This window comes from Lagopus muta, chromosome 14, assembly GCF_023343835.1.
Source record: "Lagopus muta isolate bLagMut1 chromosome 14, bLagMut1 primary, whole genome shotgun sequence".
Taxonomy (NCBI): Eukaryota; Metazoa; Chordata; class Aves; order Galliformes; family Phasianidae; genus Lagopus; species Lagopus muta.
The window spans coordinates 9,301,254-9,328,540 of record NC_064446.1 but is presented as its reverse complement, the minus strand read 5'-3'; the positions used below and the strand labels follow the sequence as shown (position 1 = coordinate 9,328,540).

General features: G+C 43.0%; 1 long non-coding RNA gene across 1 annotated transcript; it reads right to left on the bottom strand.

Moving 5' to 3' along the window:
* Positions 1-13,870: 13,870 nt before the first annotated feature.
* On the bottom strand, positions 13,871-15,172 carry LOC125700285 (uncharacterized). The gene is made up of 2 exons (XR_007379843.1): positions 15,111-15,172; positions 13,871-14,461 (listed from the first exon to the last, which is right to left on the bottom strand). It is a non-coding gene; the product is annotated as an uncharacterized LOC125700285 (long non-coding RNA).
* Positions 15,173-27,287: the final 12,115 nt, after the last annotated feature.

The following is a 27,287-nucleotide window of genomic DNA, read 5'->3' as shown; positions in this document are numbered from 1 at the left end:
GGCTATAAAAACAATCTAAAACACTTTTTTCCTATGTAGCGTTGGTGGCTATAAGCCCCAGCACAGACTTGACTGAAGCTGCGCAGCATCTGCTCTGATCTGTTGAAGTCCCTGGTAAAGTATGATTCTGAGTGAGAGGAATAATGCTAAACTAAAAAGTTTAATTAAAAAACCAGAATCAGCTGTTCTAGGAAAGAGAGAGAGCTTTCTTTGATGCATAGGAAGGATGTGAAAGTCTGCAAAAACCATGTTCCTGTCTCATGCAGTCGCTCAGCCTTGTGGTATGTCTGTGGCTATATCACATAGCAAGTTACAAAGAATTTACTACATTTTAAAGTTGACTTTATGATCAAGATCTTGCCAAGATGACCTTCAAGCAAAGTCAGCTGATGCCCTGCAGCATCTTGGCGCTGCTAGAGTGTAAGAAACTGGCTGTAAATGGCTGTAAGGCAGATTTATGACTGCTGAAGGTGACTAAAAAAAATGGGTTATACTGTATATGAAGCCAACCTTAGTCCTTATGGCAAGCTTATGACTGTTTGTAGTGATGCCTTAAGTTGTTTTTGTGCATGGGATGATAGCTTGCCTTAGAGGTGGTAATTTAGAAATTCACTGGCATTTTGAGGCCTTAGACTGAAAAATATCAAAAGCCAGAGATGTCACAAAAGGTTCTGCTTTCTGACAGCATAGACACATCTTTGTGTGCTGATTCAACTTGTAAATGCAGCTTACACTCACTTTATTCCCTCCCTTTAAGTTTATGTGTATTAAATTATCTTCAGTCTCTTCACCTCAGGACTCCCCCACAACATCCAAAACCTCAGCAATGGAAGCTTGCCACCATAGGTCTGATTGCCAGTTGCAGTACAACAGACCCCGTATTTTGCTCCACAGTTATCAGTTGTGCATAATCTCCATCGCTAGTCAGTAATTCAAATGCATATTTGCATTTTTGCATGCATAAATGTGTGCTGATTAGTGTGATGAAGGCTGCAAGAAGGCGGGACATAAAAATGGACTGCTTTCTACAAAGTTCTATACGGTATTCTTTATTGTGACAGTCATTAAGCCTAAATAGGAATAGTACCAGTGTTCAGAAGGCCTAAACACAGAATCACAGAATTACAGAATCACAAGGTTGGAAATGACCTGCAAGATCATCTAGTCCAACCACCCTCCCATTCCTATTAGTTAGATGCCGTTGCTGTGTAAAGTCCTATTCTGACTCACAGCACCTGACAGCGTTACTTCCATTACTTTCTTCACGCCAGGCAGCAGTATTTCAACTGCTTTTACTGTGCAAAAATAAAGGAAAAGTATTGTCCTTTTGCACTAAGCTGTTTTTACATGTGGTGCTGAAAGATCTTATCTTGGTCTCAAAATTAGAATTTCTGAAAAGGAGTATCTGGCATAAAACTAAGGGATTCAATTGCATCTTCATGGCTGAACAAAACCAGTGGCTGCAGAGACATTTGGAGAATGATTGTGATCTCCTCTGGGGATATGATAGGACTGGTTATCCAGACAGCAGTTGTGCTACTGGCACTGTATGCAGACAGCGGTGTTTCATGGCGTATCTGGAGACAGCACATTCCTGGCAGCTTAACAATGTCAGCTCGTTAAGCAGCTAGGTGGGCTGCCAGGTTGGCCTGAACATGCTGTCCTCAGCCACCCCACAAAGCACCAGTCTGAGAGCTGTGTGCAGACAGCTCACAGAGGGCACCAAGCTCGTGGCACTGCACATCTTCATCTAAAGATTGCAGGGACTGTACTGCTCTGGTTTACTTAGTGACTCTCAAGAGCTATCAGGAGTCACTAAGCTAATAGCTTAGTGGCTCCTCAATAGTGAGGAGAAGCAGCTGGGGGAGTAGTTAGGGCAGCTAGCACCTCAATGAATGTGGGGATGTCACCAGGCCAAAGATGATTTCTGGATTCACTGCATCTCTCTTTATAACGGAGAAAAAAGGAGCAAGGCCTTCCCAAGCCTTGAGTTGGACAGAAGTGAAAAGAAACCTGCAGAGATTCAAGCAGATGACAGAGCATTTATTTTTGACAGCTGGTGGATCAAGCAGGCCTGATAAGTGGGAGCTTTCATATCTTGCACATGGGGTTAATCCTATCTGGAAGGAATAAATGAAGGAGGAAAAATCTTTTAATCAGAAGTAGTAGAGCAAAGTGAGCATGGCAGTGGGAGAAGCCTTCAAAGGGTTTGACAGAAATGGACTTTTCTCAGTTCAGTGGACTCTCCACCTTCCTGGTCTCCATGCAACTATTTCAGAGCAGCGCAAGAGCCTCAGAAGCCACACAGAGCTCATCTCCCTCCACTGACAGCCAGATACTCAAGTCCCCTTTTCCCAGTGTGATGGTGATGGTTTGCCTGTCTACTTGCACTGCCCCAGTCTGTCCATGAGCATAGGACAGTTAAATGCATTTGATAAAAACTTCAGTCACCATCTTGAGGTAAATAAAGATCAAAGGTAAATTTGCTTGGAGCAGTGAATTGTGAATCCTGAAAGAACTGTATTAGCATCAACAATAGGATTAATTAGTCTGCTATTGAAGCCTTTCAAATACACACATAGCCAGTCCATGTCAGCTTTGTTTCTTCTCAATGCCTTACTGGTTCTGCACCCCCCTCTGAGAGAGGTATGCTATTTTCATATCAACTTGAGCTCTATTTTGAGAGGGGAAGGAATAAGCGAGCAGGCCGAGCAACTGGGCTGTGTAAAGAACAGATAAGCTTTCAGCAGTGCCCTTTCAAGCTTTTGTGGAAACCAGAGATAACAGCTGAACAAACTCTTTGTAGGAAATTTGTAACATACAGGGATGGAGTGTGCTGGTTCTCCATGATGGGATGTCAAGAGAGGTGTTCCGTGGGTGAATGTGCTCATAACAATCAGGCTTATCCTGGGAGCTCTGCCCTAAAGCTTCCCAAATTCCATTTCTTCAAAGACTTTGCCTATACATCTCCTTCATCAACAGGCAGTATGATCTCTGTAAAATAGCCACTGAACTGCATGTTAATTGCTTTATAGACAAAATGCCAATCAATCTGAATGCCTGTGTAAAGCCAAGTTTTTTCTTCAATTCTTCTAGGGCTTGTGATGAAAACCTAAATTTATTAGTAGAACATCATTGACTCCCATGAGTTTTCTCCAGTGTTGTATTGCTCACTTATTTGAAGCAGTCTGACATGCAGATTTGACACATTCCCACAGATGAATGGTATGAACTACAAAATGCACCCAACTGTGTGAACTGGCCCAGCTTTGCCAACAGTAAAATGCAGGAGTCAGGTTAAGGTCTGAATCTGTGGGATGGAGAACAGTATCTCCTCCCAGTTAGCTTTATCCAGGCAATTAAATAGTAAGATGCAGGATTCTCGGCAGAGGAGATAGGCGAAGGAAAGTGATACAGAAAATCACTGTCCTACCTATTTATTATTATTATTTTAAGAAGTCGATTGAATTTCCACTCAAAATGAACCTTCCAGTGAGACCAATGTAACATGCAAAGGAATAGCACAATGAATGCTCATCTCCAGGGGCATCTGTTCAAATCTTAGCTTCAAATCACAAATTACAAAAAAAAAAAAAAAGAAAATCCTGTCTCCGTTATCATAGCTCCCATGTGTGCTTCACAAAAGCAGCAGACGACTTGCAATCTGTTCAAGCAATCCTTGTGCCTGCAATGAGGTAGGGCAGAATTAGGGCAGACATGATAAGGTTTGCTAGTGCATCGGTGGAGCCAGTGCTGTATACTTGCTGATATAGGCCTGACATGAATAAATAGTATTCTATTGCTTGTGTTTGTAGGCTAACGTTGCAGCTTTCCCTTTAGCCTTTAATTCCACACAGTCTTTAACACCTCTTTGCTTTTGGGAATTTTTTCAGGGTGTCCTGACATAAGCCTTGTTTTCAGAAAAACTGCCTAAAATAAACTCACTGTTGAAACAAAAAGTCTATAATCCTGGAGTTTCACACAGGAATGGAGGGAAAGGTAAGGGTTATACCAGGTGCATTAAAGGGAATGCAAAGTACTTCTGAACATTTTTTTCCCCACTTGACATCAATCTAACATTGGAACTGTAGTAACTTCAACAGCAGTGCTGATAGCCAGAATAATTGCCATGACTGAGGCTTTTACTGTTTATACTTGGAAGCTTCAGGATTTTCAAGTAACTTTCATATGAAGTAACTTCATTCATTGTCTCCCCATAGTTCCATTTAAGCTCTGGTGATTGATGGCGAGTGCATACCTGAGATTTGTGTGAACGAGAGATCTCTGCGCTGGGCTGAGGCAGCTGTAACTCAGAGAGGAGGTTCATCTCATTCACAGGAATAAAGAAAATACTGATGAGTACCACACAGTGGCAAGGCTGTCAAATGAACAGGGCAAGATACGGAAAGCAGCCTCTACAAACATCCCTTCCACAGCACTGACCTTGGCCGTGTCTCATAGGGCGGCACTCACACTGAGTTTGGTCTTACAGTGATTAAATATTAATGCTCTTGACTTAAGAGGGAGAAATCTGCAGCACTTCTGGCAAGGTAACTGTAAACACAAACAAGTTTATCCCCATTAGGTAAATCATTTAAGTTCATTCTCAAGTGTTCTGTTTAATGAATCCTAATCACTCCACAAAACTTTCTGTGTATATTTGGGTGAGCCAAAAATAAATCCAGTGTGTCTGAATTCTTAACTATACCCCAGCAAATGCTGCCTCTTGCTCAGTTTGCTTTAAAGCTGCTGCTTTGAGAGCAGTGTTTCTCACTGTTGATTCTCCGCTAGTTTTAGTGTGTCTGTTTAAAGGTGGACCATAGAATTAAATATGCCATCAGTTTCAGCAAATTTTGTTCAGCACCTCATAAAATACCAGCCTCCTTTTAAAGTATGCAGAATGATTTGTATGGCAGCAGTAATCCCGTGAACTCTGAACGCTGAACAAATCAAAGAAAGCAGAGGCAGTAAAATACATGCAACAAAACATCACTGTGTGTATATGTGCTTTGCTCAGATGCACACAAGTTGGTGAAGAACCAGGTGTTGCTCAGGTGAGAAAATCTGACCTTGGTTCAAAGGTCTGTCCCTGAAACACTGTATGCATGTTACCAGGATTAAAAAGTATTTTTATATTGTGTTTTAAACAATGTGGGGAAGGCCAGATATAATCATGACAGAGTTGAAACTTGAGAAAAATATCTGGTACCTGCCAGCTGGGTAACTACTGCATCCCCACTCCCTGGGAGAAGATACTATACCTGAGCTCTGGAACCTGAGGAACATCTTGGCTCCTCTGCTAAAGGGAATAGGACTTAACTTCTGCTCTGAATTACTCTAGTACCAGGGAGGTCTATTTACCTTGATGGTAGTTGAGGTAGGCTGATCTCAGAGGAGTGTGCAGCGAATGAAGTGTTGTAAAAACAAAATCATGTAACTCAAGGAGTAGGTTAAGACACTTGTAGTAAGATTTGGGATGGATATGAACATGGGACTGTGCCTGTATTAGCGCAACTGTCTCTTTTATCCTGACCTGCTTTGAGAATTTCACCAGTAAGCATGGGGAAGAGAATACTACTCAACAGATTTAAGTTAGAATTGGTGGGAAGAGTCAAATGAGAGTCCTTCTGAAAAGACAACCACGCTGCAGGCCTAAATGGGGTTTCTCAGCAGTGACTCAGGAAAGGGGCTTCTGGTCAGTCCCTGCTAATCATGCATCATTGGCATCAGCTTCCATGTCCTGATATCTGCCTGGATGAGCCAATTTCAAGTCTGCAAGGAACTCTCCAACTGATTACAGAACCCTCGAAGTTGTTTCTGAAATTTGTTTAGAAACCTGTTGGTACCATGGAAGCATTCGTGTACTTGCAGCTACTGCAGAGGGATGAAGGGCATCCAACTTTTCTTTCACTATTGCAAAGCTAATTCAGTGTGCAGACTGTTGTAATACAGTTGGTCCAGCCTGCAGCCCCCAAAGATCATGCTAGTCAGGTGTGCTCAGAGTTGGTCAAAACACACTTGGCACCTGGTCCTATGGAGATATGGCTGCCCCATCTCACTGCTCTAGAAAACACTCTATTTGCATATCAAAAAATAATCATGGTTAATGGGAGTGACAGATACTTAAAACTTCTCATTTCGAACACAGGACTAATTGTCTTCTCTCCCTCGTAAGCAATTTAAAGAAATGCTGGTGCAGGAAGAATTAGATAATGAAGCTCTTCTCATCTAACACTTACATGTAATTTACTTCTAAATCAAATCCCCTGGGAGGTGGCACAAGCTGTGACAGTGCAGAGAATGTTTTAATGGTTTTGGCACGAAGTCAAAGAGGAAAATTTTCCACATTTTAATCCTGTCCTCCAAGCGGGTAATATTTCAGAACAGGGGATCTAGGAGTGGGTGTTAAATGCAACATAGACAGCTAGGGTCACTGATCAAAAGGATCTGGTGAGGACTGATTCACACATCTTAAATATCTGCTTATTGTGATATTTAACTGCTATTACTGACAAAAAGCCTATGGAGAAGTTAGAGGCAGAATTATATCAGTTGGCTTATAGAATCATAGAAACACTCAGGTTGGAAGACCTTAAATATCGAGTCCAACCACAACCTAATCCCCCCCCCCCCCCCCCCCCCCCCATTAAGACATAAATCATTATGTTCCATCTTAAACTCCAAGAGAAAACAACTTCCTTCAACAAAAGTACGAAACCTGTTGCTTTGCCATACTCTATAATAAACACATACTCTCATAGAGTCCCATTATGAGAGGGTCAACAGTCTTTTGCAAGGCTGCTTTGTCCAGACCAGGATATAATCTGATGCTAAACACTACAGAACAATCTCACTTTAGCTGGAGTTAACAATCATTATTTTTCCTTCACTTTGGGAAGTCATGTTTAGAATAAGCTTATTTTCAGGCCTTCTTAAAAAGTCCTGTAGGGAACGTGGAAGAATTGGGCCTGGCCCTTTCTGAAGGCTTTAAAGAGAATGAATTCCCTGCATCTGAAAGGCTCTTAATAGATTTTTTATTTTTTTTTCTGTACTTAAAGATATTTTGCCAAGAAATGGTTGGTCAGTTCTAGCCACTTAATTCCTGGTTGTAAAGAACAAGCAAAGGGAATTAATCTCCAGAATGGTACTATGCAGCCTCTCTTTGTTACAGGGCTCCATGCAGGCTCTTAAATCAGCCTAATTTCATTCAAGTCTTACTCTGCAGCTGCTGTTAAATTGAGTCCCCGAAGAGAATATAAGTTTGGAGGCATAAGAGAGCAGAACAGAGAATGTTCCTTTAATTGTTATTATCCACCACTCAGAGTCACTAGAGTAGAGGAGTAATTAGGGAATTGTGGTATATTTCAGTAAAAGCACCATTTTCCTCCATTCTCTCTCTTCTTCTGTGGAAACCATATTTCAGGGTCTGTCATGTTTATAAGCCCTAGCACGAATCTCATATGCAACAATCCCCACCTAATCATATCTTAACTAAGCCCTTTCTGCCAAGATTTATGGTAACTGAAAGAAGGCCATTGTAAATAACCATAACAGCAGGCCCAGTGAGACATCAAGGCTGTGCTTCGTGCTGTTTTCGTTAGCACCCCTTCTGCATCTGGCCCGGGAACAATTGGTTTGTTCTCTGCTGCTACCCAGGAGGCAAAGTTCACAGCGCACTGCAGTAAACAGAATTGCTTTGGGATCCCCAAAACATATGCACTGCTTCTGACACAGTAGGGAACAATGCCAGCATCACCCAGAAAGAACAGACAGTACAAAAAAGGCTGAAGGATATGGCTTAACAGGCTGTTTCCCCACAGGCAGAAACTGCATGAGGAACTGAAGGGAATAAGATTCAGATTTTATAATCATTTGGGCTCAGAGCATGGAGCTGGTATAACCACTTTCTGACATGTCTATATCACTTATATGTGATGTAGGAGGAAGAAATCTGCATGAGCCTACAGCCTCCAGCCTGGCTGACCTGAGCAGTGGATGAAAGAATTCCACTGGGCTGACCTCAGAGCCAAAACTATTTTAACTTATGAATCACAGTTCTGGACCACTGTTCTTTATCCAATAACCTCTCACAATTCAGCTGGAAATGACTTTTCCTATCAGATTTGAGAAATACCAGTTATGGTAAGACTGGCCACCGTAGCCCTTGCATAACCACTTAACTTAGAGAAAAAACGCCCATTTCAGAGATATATGGGAAAGGTTTAGTTTTTGGCAAAATTTAGTCTCCCCTCACTGCTGCTTCTACCAGCAAGCAGAGAAGGCAAAGCTATGGATGCTTTCTATCTCACTAAGCATTTGCCTGTTGAACCCATGCTGTTGAAAACTGAGCATTTTATCTTCCAGTTGGTAAGAATGGCTGGTTTTCTGCTCTGAGGCTGCACAAAAACTATTTTCTCCAGGGTACCTTAGAGAGACTGAACTTCTGTGGGATCAGTGTAGCTCTGATAAATCCACTATCTCTGCCTTCCCATCTGTTAGCTGCTCCTCTGTCTGGATATCCGCCTCAGTGTTTGAAATTCATTGGATATACTTCTGTAGTGAGCAGACTTCAAATCACTGCTGCTTTGCTTCTTGAGTTTGATTCAAGAAGTAAGGACAGTTCAAGAAATAAGGATAACCTCTTTTGCCCGAACATTTGTTACAACAGAAGACTTCTAAACAGGTCCAATGTTGTGAGGCTTGATTCTTCTTCAGTTGTATCAGTTGCATACTGATGTAAAGCTGTTGACTTCAGTAGCGGTATGCCAGAGGTGCAGCAAGCACTCCTCCTTGTCAGAGGAGAGCCTGGAGTTCCAAGTCTGCAGGAAGGACTTCAGCTGCTGAACACAGATAGGCCCTGAGCATCTTTTGGCTCCTGGGGGAGAGCTAACAGCAGCTTGTGTGCATCAGGTTCCTAACAGTGGGAAATACCTCCTATCAAAGACGTGTTGCATCCCAGCATTGTTGGAGGAATGTTGTTTGGGCATTAGTGAAGTCAGGAGTGGGAAAAACCTCTTGTAGTTATTACCTCATTTTTGCCCAGCAGAGCTGAATGTTTGGAGTGTATTAGGTGAGCTCTGGGAGCCCTGTGAGAGAATGGCTTGAACGGAAAGAATAGCTTTTTCTGAAGCCTGCAAGATTTTGCTGTGGAATCCTGCAGTGTTTCAGAGATGGTTGTCATTGTTCACCCTCTGTAGATTTTCAGCTCTTTTAAGATCTGGTACAAAGTCAATGCCAATTTCTTTTGTTGATTCCAATGGGGCTTTATATCGGCACTTAATTGATTTACTAGCTCTTCTCCTAAAGCAGCTACACATACCCATTATTAGATAAGACTGATATTTAATCACACTCTCAGATCATCACAGCTAGATTCCTCAACTTCCAAGGGACACTATGCAGAAAATGGGGTTTCAGCTGTTTCAGTTTCCCCAGACTTGCAAGAGACTTTTCCTCGCTTAGAATAACAGAGTATAGACTGTGTCACTTAGCAAGTTTTGGCTTCCTTTGTCTGCTGAATTCAGCAGTCCTTAGTGATAACAGTGATGTGGAGATCAACAAAATGTGAGGGGGAAGCTTGCACTGGCCTTAATATCTGTAAAATGGGCTGCATAAAGATTTTTTTTCTGCAACTTTTCTTTTTTAATTTTATATACTTTTCACAAGGCTTTGGTTTTATATTTTCATTGTATATTGATGTCTGCTTTCACTTCTGTTCCTAAAAACATTAAATCAGCACCACAGCTTTCTGGAGCTCTTACATTTTTAACGTCTTTTCTCCCTAAATCAATAAGCTTCTGCAGCAAAGTCTTATTCCAGATAAGCAAACAGTATCTGCAAAGCTGTTGTATTCAGTGATGCTTAGGAGTTCTGATAAAGTGGTACATTTCTGAGGGAGAGATGGTTAAACCCTGAAAACCCTGAAGTGGTTTCTTTCTGTCAAACAATATTTGAGATTTGAGATCTTAGAGAAGAACTGGGAGGTTTCACTGAATATTTGAACACAAAGTACTTCTATGCAGGAAAGTGCTGTGCAAGTCCTTGCTGATTGATTACATAAGGCTTCTTCATACTACTAAGATGCATCCTTGAAGGGAGGACAGTGTGCAATATTTGTTATTTCAAATCTTTCTAATAAAGGTTAAATTCTTCAGTCTTTGATTCAGCGGGAGATTGTTATCTTAAAAAAAAAAATCATGGAAAAGGAAAGGAGCAGTGGGGGAAGGAAAAATGATAATGTGTCAGGATAGCGTGAGAAATGCCCTGGGGAGGTGGCAAACACTTCTGCAATTAGCAGTGTGAAAATGGCAGATTTGTTAGTGATCTCCATGCATTATTAAAAGCAGCAGAAACAAGAGCTGCCCACTGTTCCCTCTCCTGATAGGGATAGGTTCCTTATTTTTTCCCCTGTTTTCCTTCCCAGCTGGTCACTTTCTGTCACGCTGGCTTTGTTTCAAGCCTGGCTGAGGAAACCATCCTGGGCACTTGCTCTGAGCATCAATTTTTTTCCTTGGCAGGCACAGCCAGGCCCCATCACCCCTGCTCAAGCCTAGATAAGCTAATCCGTGCTTGACTGGCAGAGCTGGGCTTGATGATGGAGTAGCTTCAGGCGCCATGAGAGATGGTCATCCTGCACCTTTTCTGTGTATTACCTTAATCCTTCACAAGCTTGCCCTCAGCAGACTCACGCAGGGATGGGAGATGTGTGTGAGCAATAACCTTCCCTCCTGCTCTCACAGCTGATTTGGTCTGTCCACATTATCTCTCTGCTGCCAACAGGGCCATTCATATCCACCTTCTTCCTTAGAAACAGGGCTGCTTCCATCATTCCTTTCCCCATGCCAGAGCTAAGCCTTCTCTGAATACATCCATCTCTCCTCTTTCCCCAGTGCCAAACCTCAGCCTCTCTGTATTTGCCTCCTCCTAACACTTCCCACTATAAATCATTGCACTGTTTTCAGATCTGATATCCTACCTGCTGCACTCTGCACCACAGCTTTCCTTCAATCTGGAGTGCTTTGAAGCACAGCTAATGAGAACTTAATAATGACACCATCTGGGTGCTAAACTACATCTTCTCACACAATTTGTCCCGCTAACAGCACTGGTATAAGGAAGCGATATACATGCAAAATGTCATAAAACAGAATTGTTGCATCGCTACAATTTGTTAGGCTGGTGCAAAGAACACCCTAGATTGCACCAAACTGCTCTCCTACCAGGTTTTGCACTGTTACATCAGTAAGTAAACTACACAAAGCACAAATCTTAAGCGATAGAGAAAGGTGTCACTGAACTCCCAGAAGCAACAAGAACAAAGAGCTGTCTGTCTCTAGGCTGTGTTTTGCTCTCAAGCCTCCCAGCAGCAGCCATCTGTAGAGAAAACAGCTTAAGCACAGTCCTTCCTCTGCGCAAGGCCGGTACCCTAACGTCACTAGATGAACAGATGTGAAATCCAGCTTCGCCGAAAGATGGGGCTAGAGACCTCCTTCCCCAGCAGGGCTGCACCCCGTGCCTGCCCCTGCCCCTGCTCCCAGAGCAGCTCTGCATCCTGTGCACCAACAGGCAGTGCTACCAAGTCACTTCAAGCTGCCAGGCTTCAAGGAGCAGTTCTGCTAAAGGCAAGCACGGGCCTGTGGTGCCATTGTGTTTGTACTACAGGGATTTACGCCTTTTGAGGCTGGCAAGATGGGACAAGATATATTGAGCCTCCTGGATATGTATGTTAAATTCTGATTTATTCTTGCAAGAGGGAAAGCATCCTTTGTTCATGCTTACTCAGTATCTGCACAAAATAAAAACTAATTAGGTCAGTTCAGCTTGAAGAGGAGCTGTAATTTGCTGGCAGCTCAGCCGTTACAGTTAGAAGTAGTTTATTATGCTAGACAAAAACACGCTACTGTGGAATCACCCTATACAATTAGGCCTTCAGTGCTGCCAAAACAATGTTTTTCATTAGTCCCACAGATGCAGGTGTTTTCTCTGAGGCCCTTTGCAGCTCTGACTTATTCAGAGATGTGAGTGCAGGCTTCTTGTCTTCCTGCATGCACAAGGACCCACATACACCACTGATTTTTCACAGAGGAAAAGAGTGCTGTTGCTGAAGACAGTCCCTCTGTCTTCAAAGCACTTTGGCAATTGTGAAAATCTGTCTGGATTTCTCTGAAGATGGCTAGTTTTGCCTACTGGAGAAACATGATTTATCTGGCTGGCACTGAGATGGATTGACAAAACCCATGCAGAAGAGGAAAGATTTCTCTATCACAGCTTTTGCAATATAGATTTTACGAATTGACAACAGGGCTTAATCACTGAGTAAGCAAAGTTAAATTGCAACCAAGAGCAGTTCCCATTAATTCTCAAGTTTGTACTCAGATGTTTTATAGTGAGGCTACGTTATAGGAAAATACTACAGTTGCTTCAATTTTCAGAACTGTCTAGATATGATAGTTCAAAATACTCTAACATGTTGCTAAGTTGTTGCTCTATATGCAGCCCTTGAAGGCAAGCACATACATAAGCTCTTGCAAGATCAGAAGTTGAGAAATAGGTCTCCAAGTTCCAGTTGTGGTGGGAATTGGGTACCTACTGTGTAAGCTGCTTTCAAAATCATATCATCTTCTCTATTCTCTATTAACCTGCTGAGACAAAACTGATAGCAAGATGTATTTGCACTGAACTTCTTTTGTGATGTATACATTTGGTGCATTTAGAGCAGTCAAGTCATCCTTAATACAGCCACTGTGTTCTTATTTTGCTATCATCACTGCACTGTCACAGGCAAAGATGGAAAGTTAGTGTCAGCCTTAATTCTGTATTTCCTGGAGGCTTAAATTGGTTTAAGATAGACCTTTCACACCACTGGGATGACTTCTAGATTTCTGCCTTTGGGGAGAAGAGGTCAACATGAGCTTTACAAGTAATTTATTTGAAAGAACGCTGTCAAGGTTCATAGACTCAGAACTGGAAATATTCAGTTGCCTGCAAATTCACGTAATTCTTTCTATGCGTTGTTTCTAAGCAAATCTACCAGAGCTCATCTTCCTAAAAATAAACCAGCAGATGTAGCCCAATATGCCTGAGCCCCTCTAAAATGTACGCTGAGTACACAGTATCTGAAACATGTTACTATGAAGAGATGGGTAATCATACCCAAAAATCTGAACATACAAAATCTGGCAGTTTGTGAATCTTCACATTTGGGGCTTGATTCAGGGTGAGCCTCTCTATTGATGCTGATGGGCATGAACATTGCATTGTTTGCAGAAGCGTTCACTGACTGCAAAAGGTCTCATGTTATTTGGGAGGCTGTTTACTCATCCTTTCAATTTTTAGCTGCAGATAACTCAGAAAAGGAACTTCTACGTGCTGCTAAACATCAGTTAGCAAAGACAACAAACACAAGGACTCTGATGTTGACCGATCACAGATGCAGAATGAAATGAGGGCAAACCAGTTAACAAACCACATAGCAAACGCTATCATAGGGTCACCAAGGTTGGAAAAGACCTCCAAGATCATCTAGCCCAGCCATCCACCTACTACCAATATTGCCCACTGAACCACGTCCCTTAGTACAGCAACTGAATGTTTTGTGAAACGCCTCCAGAGGTGATGACTCAACCACCTCCCTGGGCAGCCTTTTAGAAAGGAGAATGGTGAAGAATTGCACTCAGAGTGGAAAGGAGATTGAAAGTAGGAGCAATTTAGGGCTGGGTATGAGGTGCTCTGCCCAGCTCGAGCAGCCTCACTGCCACAAGCAAGCAGGTAAAAATCTGCTCCACCAGGAGCAGATGGGTAGAAGGGCAGGGGTAAGATGAGTACCCACTTGGGCTCTGGAATTGCTGAACAAAACAAATCCGACCTGGGATACATAGTAAGGGAAAATAAATGTTTCTTGAGGGCGAAAAACATAAATACTTGAACACCATCTGATAGTATAAGCACTATTTCTAGTGAAAGATGTAATAAACTGAAAGATTAAATGTGTATCTTCTCACTATGAAACAAGCTGAGATTGCTTGCTGGGTACAGCAGAGGGATTTGCACAGCCACATGAGCAAAAGCAATTCTGTCTGGGTTTCAAGCTCAATTTCTGCTATTCAGATACATAAAATTATCTAAATCCTATCTTGCAATTGACAGGTAGCAGGACAAGGTCAGTTAATCACAGCAGAGCAGAGGAGGGAGGGCAGGGTTACTCTGATACACACAGTTCAGAAACAAGAGCATGTTTGCCAGGGATTCAGCTGATCATTGCTTCTCCTATCTCGGTGTTGAAGGCAGCTGTGTGGGTGTCGTGGTGTGGGAGGCAAACACAAAGAGATGGAGTCTTTACTTAGCTGGGCTGCCATGCAGAGGGCCGTCACGAGGCTGAAGAAGGGTTTGCTGTGCTTGTAGGGAGTGGAAGAAGAATTGCTGCAACTAATTGCAGGGCTCCGGACTGCAATTTAGATGTGAACTGTAATAAAAAAAAAAAAAGCCAAATTCCCTTAGGAGGAGGACAGTGTGCAGCTGGAGAATTTTAAGAAGGAAGAAGAAAGGTCAAATTTACTTTTTTTGAGAGGGAGAAAAAAGGAGACTGTTGCTGGATGAAGAGTTCTGTAAGGCTACAAAGGCCTCAGTAGTGAAAAGAAATTGACATATTAGATATATGTATTTACCTAAAATTTGCATTGTTTAATCTATTACTCACTGAGTTAGGATTTAAGGTCTGAAGCAATTACACAATCCATTCCCTTGCTTCAAGGCAGGATCTCTTATGCCTCTGCTGCCCCTAGCAGATACCTGGTAACCTGTTGCTGGAGGCCACTTAGCAGTGCATCCTCCAGACTGCAGAAAGCCTTCTCTATAGCTCTACTGTCTATGGAAAGCATTTCCCAATGCCTCATGTTTCACCTACAACACCCTAAAGTCACTACAGCCAGTTCCTATGGGAGCTAGCACAAATGCAGATACACTCTTTCTTTGACATTACAGCTCTCCTGAATTTCCAGCGTGCAACTGTAACAATCAGAAAGATCAACACAATGGAGTAGTGTTACAGGAGATGTAATGACAAGGCAACCAGAGCAATAAAAAGGTATTACAAGGCAAAATGGCTCACCCACCTCTGAAGATCCAGGCTTACAGGAAAAGCACCACAAGAGAGGGATCTCCAACCAGAAATCCTTCCCTAGTGGCAGTCAGCCTTAAATGAGGTGTAAGAGAGGTGCAGCCAAGCTGCAGCCCTTCCGGTCACGCAGCTGAATTGCCTTCACCTGTGCTCCCAGGGCTGACCAGGTCCTTTTCTCAGGTGCTCAGTCAGCGGTTCAGGCCATGACTCAACAGTTACCATACAGTAACATTCTCAGTTTTTTCATACATGTTAGTCTTTTGTTAGGGATCAGATTTTCTAGACTGCAGACGGCACTTGTTTGCACTTGTTTGCCTCTGTTTCCTTTGTGCAGCACACAGAGTGCGGGTGACTCCAGCCACAACCTTTCTAACCCAAACAAACAGTAGTTCAAGGTTCTGTCACTCTTTAGCCTTGTGTATTCCTCCTTGAGGCTGGCCTTTCTACCATGGTTAATATAACATGTAATATATAATATGCAGTGCCATAGAGGTGATTAGAAAAAGCACCTCAGCCTTCCTAGGGAATATCCTGTATAGAGTGACACAAAGCAGCACAGGCTGCCTGTGATCGAGTGGCAAACTTTGGATACTTTGCCTGTGGCAGATGGAGAATCTGTTCTCCTGCAAGCTGTTGCTTTTCCAGTCTGTGTGCAGGGAAGGTGGGTAGGGGTCCCATCATATAAAGCCCCTCTTATGCCAAACGCCTAGGCAGCCTTTCCTCAGCCACAATCACCTCTAGGATAAGGCAGACCTCTCCCTGTTCTCCCCTGCTGTCCAGTCCCTCTCTGTGCTGTTGATGTCCCAAAACAGCTGCACCTTGAGCTGGGTAAAATGCAGCTGAAAAAATCAATCAGCCCTTAGGGACAAAAGTCATTCTGCCTTTACAAAGTCAGCTTGATTGTCACAATATTTTGTTTAGAGCAGCAGGACTATGCCAGGGTGTCTGACCTTGTACATTTGAGTCTTCGGTATATTGATAATGGTATCTGGGGAACAGAGCATCCTCTTGTGCTAGTAACAGTGCTAACTATTAGTGTGCAATTACTGTTGTCAGTCCCTTTCCCTCAGACATTTACAGTATCACCCCTAATATCTCTAGTGGCTAATTTAAATAACTCCTGCAAGAAGTACTAAACTGGAGTCTTAGAAACAGGCCTTCTCTGATTAGCTGAGTTCTGTGATGCAGATCCAGCAGGATGCAATTAAAGTCATCCCCATGAGTGTGTGCTGCTGCAGGACGAGAGGAGGGTTCAGCTCATGCAGTGCAGCCACTGGGGCTGGGTGCTGGAGCCTCCAGCTCCTACTTTGTCCAATGGAGAGAAAAGTGCTCCCACAGAGGGAAATCCATCCCATCTATTCTAGTAAGGGTGGGGGTAGTTAAGCCAGGTTATCTTAAGCCCACCTCTCTCTGGCCCAAAGCATGGTCAAGAGTTGCTGCTTTTTCTCCTTGTCAGTAGCTTACTGCAGATGCTAATTCAAAGTATATTAGGGCCTAATCCTATTTTGGGTCTGACTTGTTAGCCCTGCAAAATATAACAGCTTGCAGGTGTTTGGAGGAATAGTTTAGCACATTTAGCACACTTTTTTTAGTGATTATTTTCAGGGAGCTCTTTAAATAACCATTAAACTTTGACAACACCAAGCAGAGACGGCAGGTATTTAAAAATAAAATGAGGAGAGAGGAAAAAAAGCAGCTTGATTGTAAAACTAAGCAGCAGGGCCCTGGACAGCACACCCCTCCCTTGTGACCAGGCTGCTTTTTAAGAAACCAGTGCTTTGCTACTAAAGAGCTATAGCAGATTTATTTTTTACTTCAGAGGCATTTATCTGCCCTGGTGATATTGCTGTTCTCCCTTCTGTACAAATGCATGGTCACAGGTCCAGCCCTGAAGGGGTGAGTTAAGGAAAAGTCTAAACCCACTCAAATTTATTTTCTTCCCCCAGCTTTCTCATGCAGTTGGGCTGCATTTGGTCTGAACACTGGTGCTTGCTGAGGGATGTTTCTGGCTGTGGCTGCTTCTGCAGCACCCACCGTACATGTGGACCTGTGGTTTTGATGGATCAGGTGTAGCTACCACCCTATGTCATGGCCTCATTAAGTGCCTTGCACTTAGCACAGCCAGTCGCATCTTCAGCTAATTTCCCTTTCATTTGTTTCATGCTCTCAGTAATAGAATTATAGAATTGTAGAATGATTTAGATTGGATAGGACCTTAAAGCCCATCCAGTTCTGGCCTCTCCTGTGGGCTGTCTTCCCCCCCCCCATCGGATCCCACTGCCCAGCACCCCATCCAACCTGGCCTTGGGCACCTGGTCAAAAGCTGAACAAGTCATTTCTTTCTATTTCTATCATAAGGGCCTGGCTGCTACACAGGCATGCTTGTGTAACTATGGAACTGAGATGTAGTAAAAAATATATATATATGTATATACACTCTGCTTTTTTGTTTCAAAAAGCCTTGCTTGGCCTAAATCTCCAGAGATCCACAAAGTGTTCATGTTCTGTTTGTCCTGTGGTCATTCTGCAGCAGTGCCCTACAACACAGACACATGAAACATATTGTCTTGAGGCTGGTTTGGTTAAGATTGCCTTCAATAAGTAGTGGGTAAAGCGTTGCTATGAATAACTGGCAGAGTGCAAATAAATGCACATCACCAAGGTAGCAAATGTGTGAGTGTAGACTTTGACCTATTAACTGCCTCAAAAACATTTTTCACTTAAATGCTTGCAATTTATCCTGTACTTTCTCCTGTCTTCTGTGACATCAGGGTAAATGATGGCTGTGCTGTTGTGTCCATGCAGTGGGCAGAGCTGCTGGCTGTCCCAGACACCCTGCTGAAGCCATGGGGTGTTGAGCAGTGCTGGGTGGGCTGATGGCATGGACCTCCTGCCATGAACACAGATAATGGGATGAGCTGGGAGTCACTGTGTTTGGGATGTTTGCAGAAGACTGTTCAAACAAATATTGCAACACCTGGAAAACAAAGATGCTCACAGAGGTAAAAGGGAGAAAACAGCTCATGTTGCAAAGCAAAGAGGCAGGATTAAATGCGTGCTGCTTGGAGAGATGAGCAGAGAGAGTGGAATAATGGGGAGGAAGTATTAAGGGTTAAGAAAGAAAGAGGGAAATGGGTCCTTTATCTTGGTATTAAAGGTTTAACCCAGTAATTCTCCCTTTTTCTCTTATTTCTGGGATAAAAATAAGAACGCTCGGAAAGCTTAAGGGCTAGATTTGAAATGACAGCCGTGAGGGCAAAGATGCTCAGACACAACTGGGAACTTCAGAAATCCCTAATCTGCTTTTTCTTTGGGGGGAGAAGTCAGCACTTGACAAGAGGGGGAAAAAATAATGTGTCTGCATTTTCAGATGACTGCAGTCTTTAATAGTGGTATTATAATGGGGCTTGTTTATTTAATTTTAGCCAAATTTGTCATTGGCGAGAGCAAAACATGAGATCTACCCTTGTCATGCAGCATCCTTCTGCAGTCCCCAGAAGCACCTGGAGAAAGTAGTCTTCTCCAGGCTAAAGTAGGTGAACAGCGTGACAAGCCCTCTGGGAGTGTCTGCCTCTCTTCTTACATGTTGTGAGGGATCTCTCCCACCAGATCTCTGAGGAGATGGTCAGGTTTCAGATACGTAAAAACGAACGCTCTTCTGTGAGTACCCCGAGCTTATTTGTCTATGGTCTTTTTCTGCAAAATTCCTCTTGGAAAGTTTAACTTTAAGGTCTGAAGTCAATGTGGTCTTAAAAATCAGAAGGTTAGTGGAATCCCCACAAACTGCAAGAAAATCCAGGCAGTGTATATGTCTCAGGCTTCTAAGTAGCGTCATTGCCATCTCCATAGTGGCTTAGCCCTGAATTCAAAATTCTTAAATTCAACAGGAGGCCACAACTGGTGTTGCTTTTAATACTTTCCTAAGAAGATCTTGTAGGGAATCTGCTTTTCTATCAATCCCACTCTGTTTTTGTGAAGATCAGATGTGAATAGAGCAAACACTGTGAGGCTTTCTGGCCTTGTTTGCCTGTCCTGGTCGCAGAGGACTGTCCCATCCTCTATAAAGGGAGCAGCAGCTAAAATACAAAGACATCTGCAGAGAAATTCCAAAGCAGCTTTGATTTTTTTCAGAAATGCTTTCCTGAAGGCTGGTTCTCCTGCAGAAGGAGATCTTCACAGAATCACAGAATCACAGAATGGCCAGGGTTGGAAGGGACCTCAATGATCATGAATCTCCAACCCCCCTGCCACATGCAGGGCCACCAACCTCCACGTTTAATGCTAAACCAGGCTGCCCAGGGCCCCATCCAACCTGGCCTTGAACACCTCCAAGGACGGAGCATCCACAGCCTCTCTGGGCAGCCTGTTCCAGTACCTCACCACTTCCTGGGTAAAGAATTTCCCACTGATGTCCGACCTAAATCTCCCCTCCCTCAACTTAAAACCATTTCCCCTCGTCCTACACATATCAACCCTTTCAAAGAGTTGATTCCCCTCAACTCTGTAGGCTCCCTTTAGGTATTGAAAGGCTGCAATGAAGTCAACCCACAGCCTTCTTTTCTCCAGGCTGAACAAGCCCAGCTCCCTCAGCCTGTCCTCATAGGGGAGGTCTTGGGTTATGATCTCTGTCTTCATCCAACTGACCCTACTAAAAGAACGAAGAGCTATTGTGCTGCATTCCCCACCTTGGAAAAGAGAAGCTGTGCCGTGTTTTCTTCTTGTTCATCATCTTCAGTAGGAAGGATCCTGGAACCAGACTCTGCTCAGCAGAGCTCACTGATGTTTGCACAAGATGGGCTGGAATACAGCTCTGCAGCTGTTGGATACCCTTAAGAAATAACTGCCTTTCAAGTGAGGAAATGGAGCTGCTCAGGGGACATGCACCTAGCGTACACAAAGGAGCTGCTCTCAGACTCAGTTTTATGACGAGAATCGCATTTGAAGCAGGTTCCTGTTAAGACAGGAAATACTGTTCTTATTGCAGAGAGAAGCTGGCCTGTTCCGCAATGTACTCGGGGTTATTTGCATTTTATGTCAGCAATAAAATACAGCAGATTTACAGGAAATCTGCCAACCTGTTTATTGGGCTTAAAATCTGACTTCCCCCTGCTGCTTTGTAATAAGCAATAAATGAACAAACACTGTTCTCTGAACAGAGACTATTCCATCTGATAGTACCCAGGATGCTTCTCCATAGGGAGAGGCTGAGGAAAGAGCCTGTTTGTTACCCAGATCAGATATATTTGTTATCCCTGCAGTGCAAGTTGGGCATGCAAATGAAATGAAAGTGATAAAAGAGGATGAGGGGAGACGTTTCTTACCCAAATGGAAGGAGAAAAAGGACTTCAGCCATCACTTGTAGTGACCAACTTGGCTGTTCATTTCTTGACTGCATTGTGTTGTGAAGTGCTGGTCATGTGAAAAGTGAGCTTGTGTCCCATGGAACTGAGCTGAGGCCACTGGTTGGACAAAAGTCTGAGAAGGTATGGTTGAAATCTGAGTTTGAGCTCAAACACTTGTATTGTGAAGACTGCTCTCAGGTGGAATTTACCTGGTAAACATGTGGAGTGCTGGCTAAAGTCACAGATGGAAGGTGGGTTGGTACTAAGGACAGTTTCGGTTTCCTCAGCCTGGGGAGTTTCTGTCGTGCTCACAATGACCAAGTCAAAACTGAGAGAATGATGGGTCAGTCATACTATAGAAACATAGATTCAAGTTGGAAGGGACCCATAAAGATTATTCAGTCCAGCTCCCCTGCAATGATGGACACCCACAGCTCCATCCTGCAGACCTGCATTCTGTACTGCTTTGGCTCTTGATCATCCTTCCTGAAGCTCCATTGCCTCTTGCACTGCATTCATTGCACTGACTGAACCTTCTCCCACCTAATTTAAGCCATCTAACAATTTGGAGTGAATTGTAATCCAGCCTTCTAGTTTCTCTCTGTGGTTAGTGAAGTAAAATGGGGAATGATACCTCAGAGGTACTTGGTTTGGACACCTAGTTTAATATCCCTCAACTTTCCATTTCTGAAAGCGAGAAAAGAAGATCTGTGTGCTGTGACAGGTCTTCCTGTTCACCCTTCCTTTTATTTATAGCCATTTTAGTGATGCTTGAATGGCTGCCACACAGGCACAGGAAAAGATGATTCCTTCTTCAAAGCAGAGATGGAGGGAGCCCAAGAATCTGCTTCCAAAATGCAGTGGAAGAACAGCCTCTTCCTCTCAGGTCTTGCTCCTTCCACCCATAACCAATGCAGCCCTATTTCTGTTCCCTCCATTCTACATCTCTCTGCTGTTTGCAGCTCAGCTTTTATCCGTGCCAGCTTTCAGGCACAGCTTTCTCTTTGCTCAGCTCACCTCTGCTGCTGCTTCTCTGAAAACAGGTGGACAAAAATGATTTTTCTCTGCGGAGCTAAATGTCTTTGTGGTTCAGTGAGCTCCTTAAGAGAAACACAAGGAGATATGAAGTTCTAGAATCAGTGAGATCATTACAGTTTAGTGGCTAAAACCTGCAGCTGGTAACAGCAGCTGTGGAGCACAAACAACAGTTGTTAAAAACAACATTGCAGTCTAGAGTCCCCCCCAGAGGAGGATAGGATGTGACCTACATTAACTTGACCTTAGTTTCGTTGAAAAACTTGTGGAAGAAGAAATAAGAGATTGAATAAAGCACTAAATATACAGAGTGTAAGTAGGAAGGGACAACTCTAAAGTGGCAGAACCACCATTCAATCTATTTATCAAGGAACAGAAAAAATGCAATTGATTAAGGTTATCAGTAATAACAGAATAGCCAGGAAAAGAGCATCTAACCAGAAAAAGAAGGTATCTTAAGTGATAAGAACCAAACAAATGACAGCAAAAAGAAAGTTGGTAATACTTATAAACTTGTTATAAACATTCCAAGCTGTCACTAAAAACCCAACTTTTTGGTAAATAACCTGTGTACAACTGTTTGGTACAAAGATGGAAATGCAAAATAAAGCCAGGGTGCATAGCATGTGCTTCTTACAGCACACGCAGTGTTTGATAAGCCCGTGGTAACTTCTGGTAGATTTTGATGAGGTAAAGGCTCTGTTTATATTCACCAATTTCCAATACAGTGGTTACTTACCGGCATATTTACTTTAATTATACTGTCTTCAAACTGGCAGTGTAAAACAGAAGTAGGGGACATCATTCTCTGCATCACACATCCACTAAACATAATTTTAATGATTTTCCTGCAGGTGAGATGTTCCCTTCTTGGCATCCACCTGGAGTGGATGCTTCAGGTTCGTAGGCAGCACTCAGGAACAAAAGAGACACTTGGACTTGATACATCATCTCTCAGGGAAAGCCCAGTATCTAGTTGTGGTTTTCAATGGTCATTTAGATTTTTGTTTTTCCTGATAGTAGACTCAGAGTTGATTATGGGAAATAGTCTTTAATGGAAGCCGTTTGTGGGAGCTCAGAATTAATATTGGCATATCAATGTTTCCAAATCAGTTTTGGTTTTCCTTCATTGTCCAGTCTTTCTGGAACATCATGATGATTTCTTCACAGTTCAAAATTACATGCTCATATTTTTCAGTTCTGCTTTTATCACTAATGTACTCTCTGCTCTCTTCTTCTCCTGAAGTTTGAAATTAACCAGAAGGGCAATTGTTGAGGTTAGAGAGCAGAGCAGAGTCTGGTCTCAGCATTTCTGAGATATCAGCTTGAATGCCCTTATTTAGAGAAATGAGAACATGGTGAATAATTTAAACATAACATGTATCTGTGCACAAGTATTGTTTGTCTTTGGCCATCCAGCAACAAAGAGCAGAACCTGTTCCTGGCAGCGCTCGGATGTTATTGCAGCTTTGCTCCCAGATCTCCCCTTAGCCATTCTTGGAGCTACTTCTGCAGAGTTTGAGGAAAGGTTTATCTCACTTTAGCCTCTAAGGATGATAAACAAACCTCCTGCTGGCCTTCTCTCTCCCTTTTTAAAGATTTACTTTGCCAGCATATTGCGGTGATTGGGAAACTGTCATTAGATGCCTGTGCTTCCCCTGCAACAAGCTATTCCTCAAGCTGGTAAATCAACCTTCAGGTAGCTCCTGTCACCAAAGGCAGGTGGTAAGCATAAAATAAAACTTGGAGTTATATAAGCAAGCTAGTAACTAAATTAGCCTGAAAATCTGTCAGGCACAAATATACAAGTTGATATCTCAGAGTAACTAAAATGATTCTCTTCTAAAAGCTGCATGCTGTTTGGGTCAGAATGAGTGCAAGCAATGAGGTTCATTTGCACATACTGCATAAAAGGGAGCTCAGACTTAACCTGCAGTCTGAGTCAGGGGAATAAGCAACTGAACTAAAAATAGCTCAGTAAATCTGCAAAAGGTAGTCTGCAGCTGCTATCCAGCTGAATGGCAAGTCCAAATGAATGGGGCATTTTAATATCAACTGCTCTTACATTCTGCAAGAACTACCAAAAAATAAACGCAGCACTTCTCCAAGCATCACAACTTGATGTCCTGTCTTTCTACATCCTAGTGCTGAGCATCACATAAAGGCACAGTTATAAATCAGTGCAGATAACAACAAAACAATTGCTTTCATGAAATGTCTAATGTGTTGTTAGAACAGGATGTTCTGTGCTTATTCTAGCAAGAGACATCAATGTGGTGTGTCCTCAGGAACATGAAACTGTACAGAAGAGGGGAGAAAATGAATTGAATTCTCTGTACCTGCATCACAGAGGGACAAAGAATAAAGTGAAATGTGTAGAGATAATCAAGCCACTGAGAGATAGGAGAGTCCAGGCAGATAGGAGTCAGATACCAAATGAGCAACAGAATTAAGTCTCCAGCAATAAAGAGAATACATGAAATTGGACTGAAGAAGGGTGAGAGACAAATAAAAGTGTGAAGTGAACCCAGAAAACAAAACAAAGATTGAATCAGAGTGTGGATGTATACGCAGGTGTCTGTGTTTGCAAGCACAAATACAGAACAGGAAACATGCTGAAGATGGAAGGATGGAAAAATGACTGGAATAATAGTGTAAGTGGAGAAGGCTGTAAGAGGATAACTGGGTGGTGGGGGAATAGCTAATGAACAATTAAAGCAATTTAACTTCTTGTGACATAAGATGAGGAGCTCTAAAATTCAAAAACCTGAAGATATAGGGCAATACCTGGAAGATGTTTTGTCTTGAGGAGGCACAGATGGACTGTGAAACCTTCCTGGGATACTGCAACCTGGGGGCACCCTCTGGCCCTCACAGATCTAATACCTCAGCTATTCCTATTCAGTTTCATTCTCTCAGAAGGCCACTGCAAGTTGAACAGGCCATTTGCAAGCATAACCAGTTGGTCTTCAAGGCTCCTTGATGGTTAACTTGAACCCACAAACTATTATGCTGGTATCCATGGATGCACTGTAGAAGACATTGACTATTCCATCTGAGGGGTATTGCCATGAGAAATTGAGCCTCTTGTCTTACATCCTGGATTTGCAGTCAACCACTTGTGCCTGTGCTTGCTGAGCACATTGGAAGCAATTTTCCAGGCACCAGGGAGTGGAATAAAAGCACATTCAGAGTTCACTTATAGTGCAGTGCGGCAAGTTCTGGGGTGAAACAAAACTATTATGGAAAGAGAAAGCAGTTCCCATTTTTAAAGCTTCTGTAATATTTTTATTTTTTTTTCCCCTGATGCAACAGCAGCTGTGTGAGAAGTCTTGCAGGTCTCCTGAAAGCAGCTCTGAAGAGTCCTGCTTATTCTTTCTTTCACTTGTCACCTACTGACGAGCTTAGCCATTGGCCTGATAAAATCCTGTGTGACCAGGGAGCAAACCCTCCCTTGCTGAACAGATCAGAGTCCTGTATGCCCTTCAGCTCACTTGCAAGGCTATTGCAAGCCATAAAGCTCCCAGACATCTGGGGCCTGGTGAGTGGTTGGGGTAAATTGAGGAAGACAGCACAGACCTTCAGGGATGGCCTTCTGCCTGACTGCTGCCTCTGTGACCAGATGACACCGTGCATCACTGCAAGCTGCTTGGTCTCTCTGGTCCCTTTGTAGACTGGTTGTGTGTAATGCAGCCTGAAAAGAGGCTGTGCCGCAATGGGATCTGTGCAAGAAATACAGTAGTAAGCAACTGCACTGATGTCTCTGCTTCTGTGAGCACGTTATCTTCAGGTTGGATGCCCTGTCAGGAGCTGCTCAGTGTCAGCTTGGCCTAATTTGTCTGCTTAGCCTGTTGATACGGGTTAGAGATTGGATCTGATACATGACTCAACTCCTCAGGAACTGACAGACACAGTGGTTCCCCAACTCCCTGAATTATTTTCAGATGCTTTAGCAGTGTTTAAGCAGAATACAAATTGTGACACAGGAGATCTCTTCACAAAACACTACACTCAGCTTCTTCCTAGTCTACCATATATCACGCCTCCACAAAATACCCTTTGAGACAGCGTAAATCATCCAGGGAAGCTTAGTCATGTGCCCATCTCTGATTCAGAAGAGCAGCCCGAACACCTGAATTAACACAGCCTGGTTGTCATCTTCCCCGAGTCTTTCCCTGTGCCAGATCTCTCTAAGCAGAAGTGACCCATGACTAAGAGAAGGACATGGACTTCTGTGCAGAAAATGAGGCTGTTCAGCAAAACATTTCCTTGTTCCCACTTCTGTGCTGCAGCTCACCACCACTTGGCAGCACAGGCTTCCGTGAGGCTGAGCTGTGAAAGAGGTCACTGGAAGGATCTAGGCTAAAAAAAACACCAAGAAAAGGGAGAAAAAAACCTAAAATACCACTTTAGACTATTTTCAGCAAGGTGGTCTCCTAAGAAGGAACTTCTTGATGGGGTCAGGCATGCAGGATAGGAGCTCTGACCCTGCTTGTTCCCAAATGGAGCTTCCTGCACAAGTAGCACTTAGCCTGCAGTAATCCCATCTGCAGGACCTTTCTAGCACTGCATTGTTAATTAAATGACCTTCTGAAGAGCAACAGGATGTGGAAGGATGACTCATCGCTAGTCTTACTAATTGCAGTTCAGACTGATCTGGATAATAAGTGCCCTGGTTCCCACAGTACTGGAAAATCTGTGTCACCTCAAGTCCATCCTCCTTGCTCCCTGGGTTTGCTCAGACAGGTAAGGTCCTGTCAAAGCAGAGCCATTAGTTTTCCTATAGCATGGCTTGCAGTGATGATGCCCCAGTCAGACTGCGTTTTGCTTTGTTATAGTTCATCCGTAGTTTCAATGCTTTATGGAATTCGTCTTTATTTCTATTCACAAAAAATGCCCTGAAAGAAAATCTATATCCTGCTTCCCATACAGCAGATACTGAATTTCAATGGAGAATGAAGTGATTCATGTCATCTCTACTGAGTATAAAACAGTGGGGATCTGTCTGACACAATATAATCGGACTGTATACCTTCAGTAAAATGTCCAAAGGGATTTCTTAAGCATCATGTGTCCTTTGGCACCTGTACTGCTCAAGTATCTCTAATAATACTAGCAAAGAATCCTGCACTATTAGGCATAGAAACAATTTAGAAATTGGATGTCTGTTTCTGTGTGGGTACAAATCACTGGTTTTATTCATTTCTGCCACATAGTTCCAGCATTTTCTGATACTCTTTCAGCAACAGCACAACAGCAGTAGAGAAAAAAGGACACCCCAGCCCTATGCACTAAACAGTACTGTGGTTTAAATCCGAGCTTACCTAATAGTGAAAAACGTAGACTAGGTAGATAATTAAGTCCTTGCAGCAGTTGGATAATTGTACTTGTCTCAAAAACAAAGCAAAAAAAATAAGCATGCATGATGAATGGCTCAGTGCAATGAATGCAAATACCAGGCTATTATGTATTGAAGTTAATAGCAACCAAATGTTAGTAAGATGGCTCGAAAAGAACAAGAGTAGGAATGTCTGATAGAGTTTAGATATTCATCAAACAAATGTGAGTCGTTAGGGGAAAGTGTCATGGAAGAAGAATGGGTGATATAATGCAGGGTGTAAGGTAAAAGTCATCATCAGCCTCTGATTTACTACACATGCAAAGCACGCCCTCTCCCTTGGCAGTTATAAAACAATATGTTTTGTCATTTTTCAAAGCTGCAATCTACAGCGTGTTTTGGGTGCAACCTGCACATTAAACAGGCCAGGCCGAATATCATCCCTATATAAATGGTG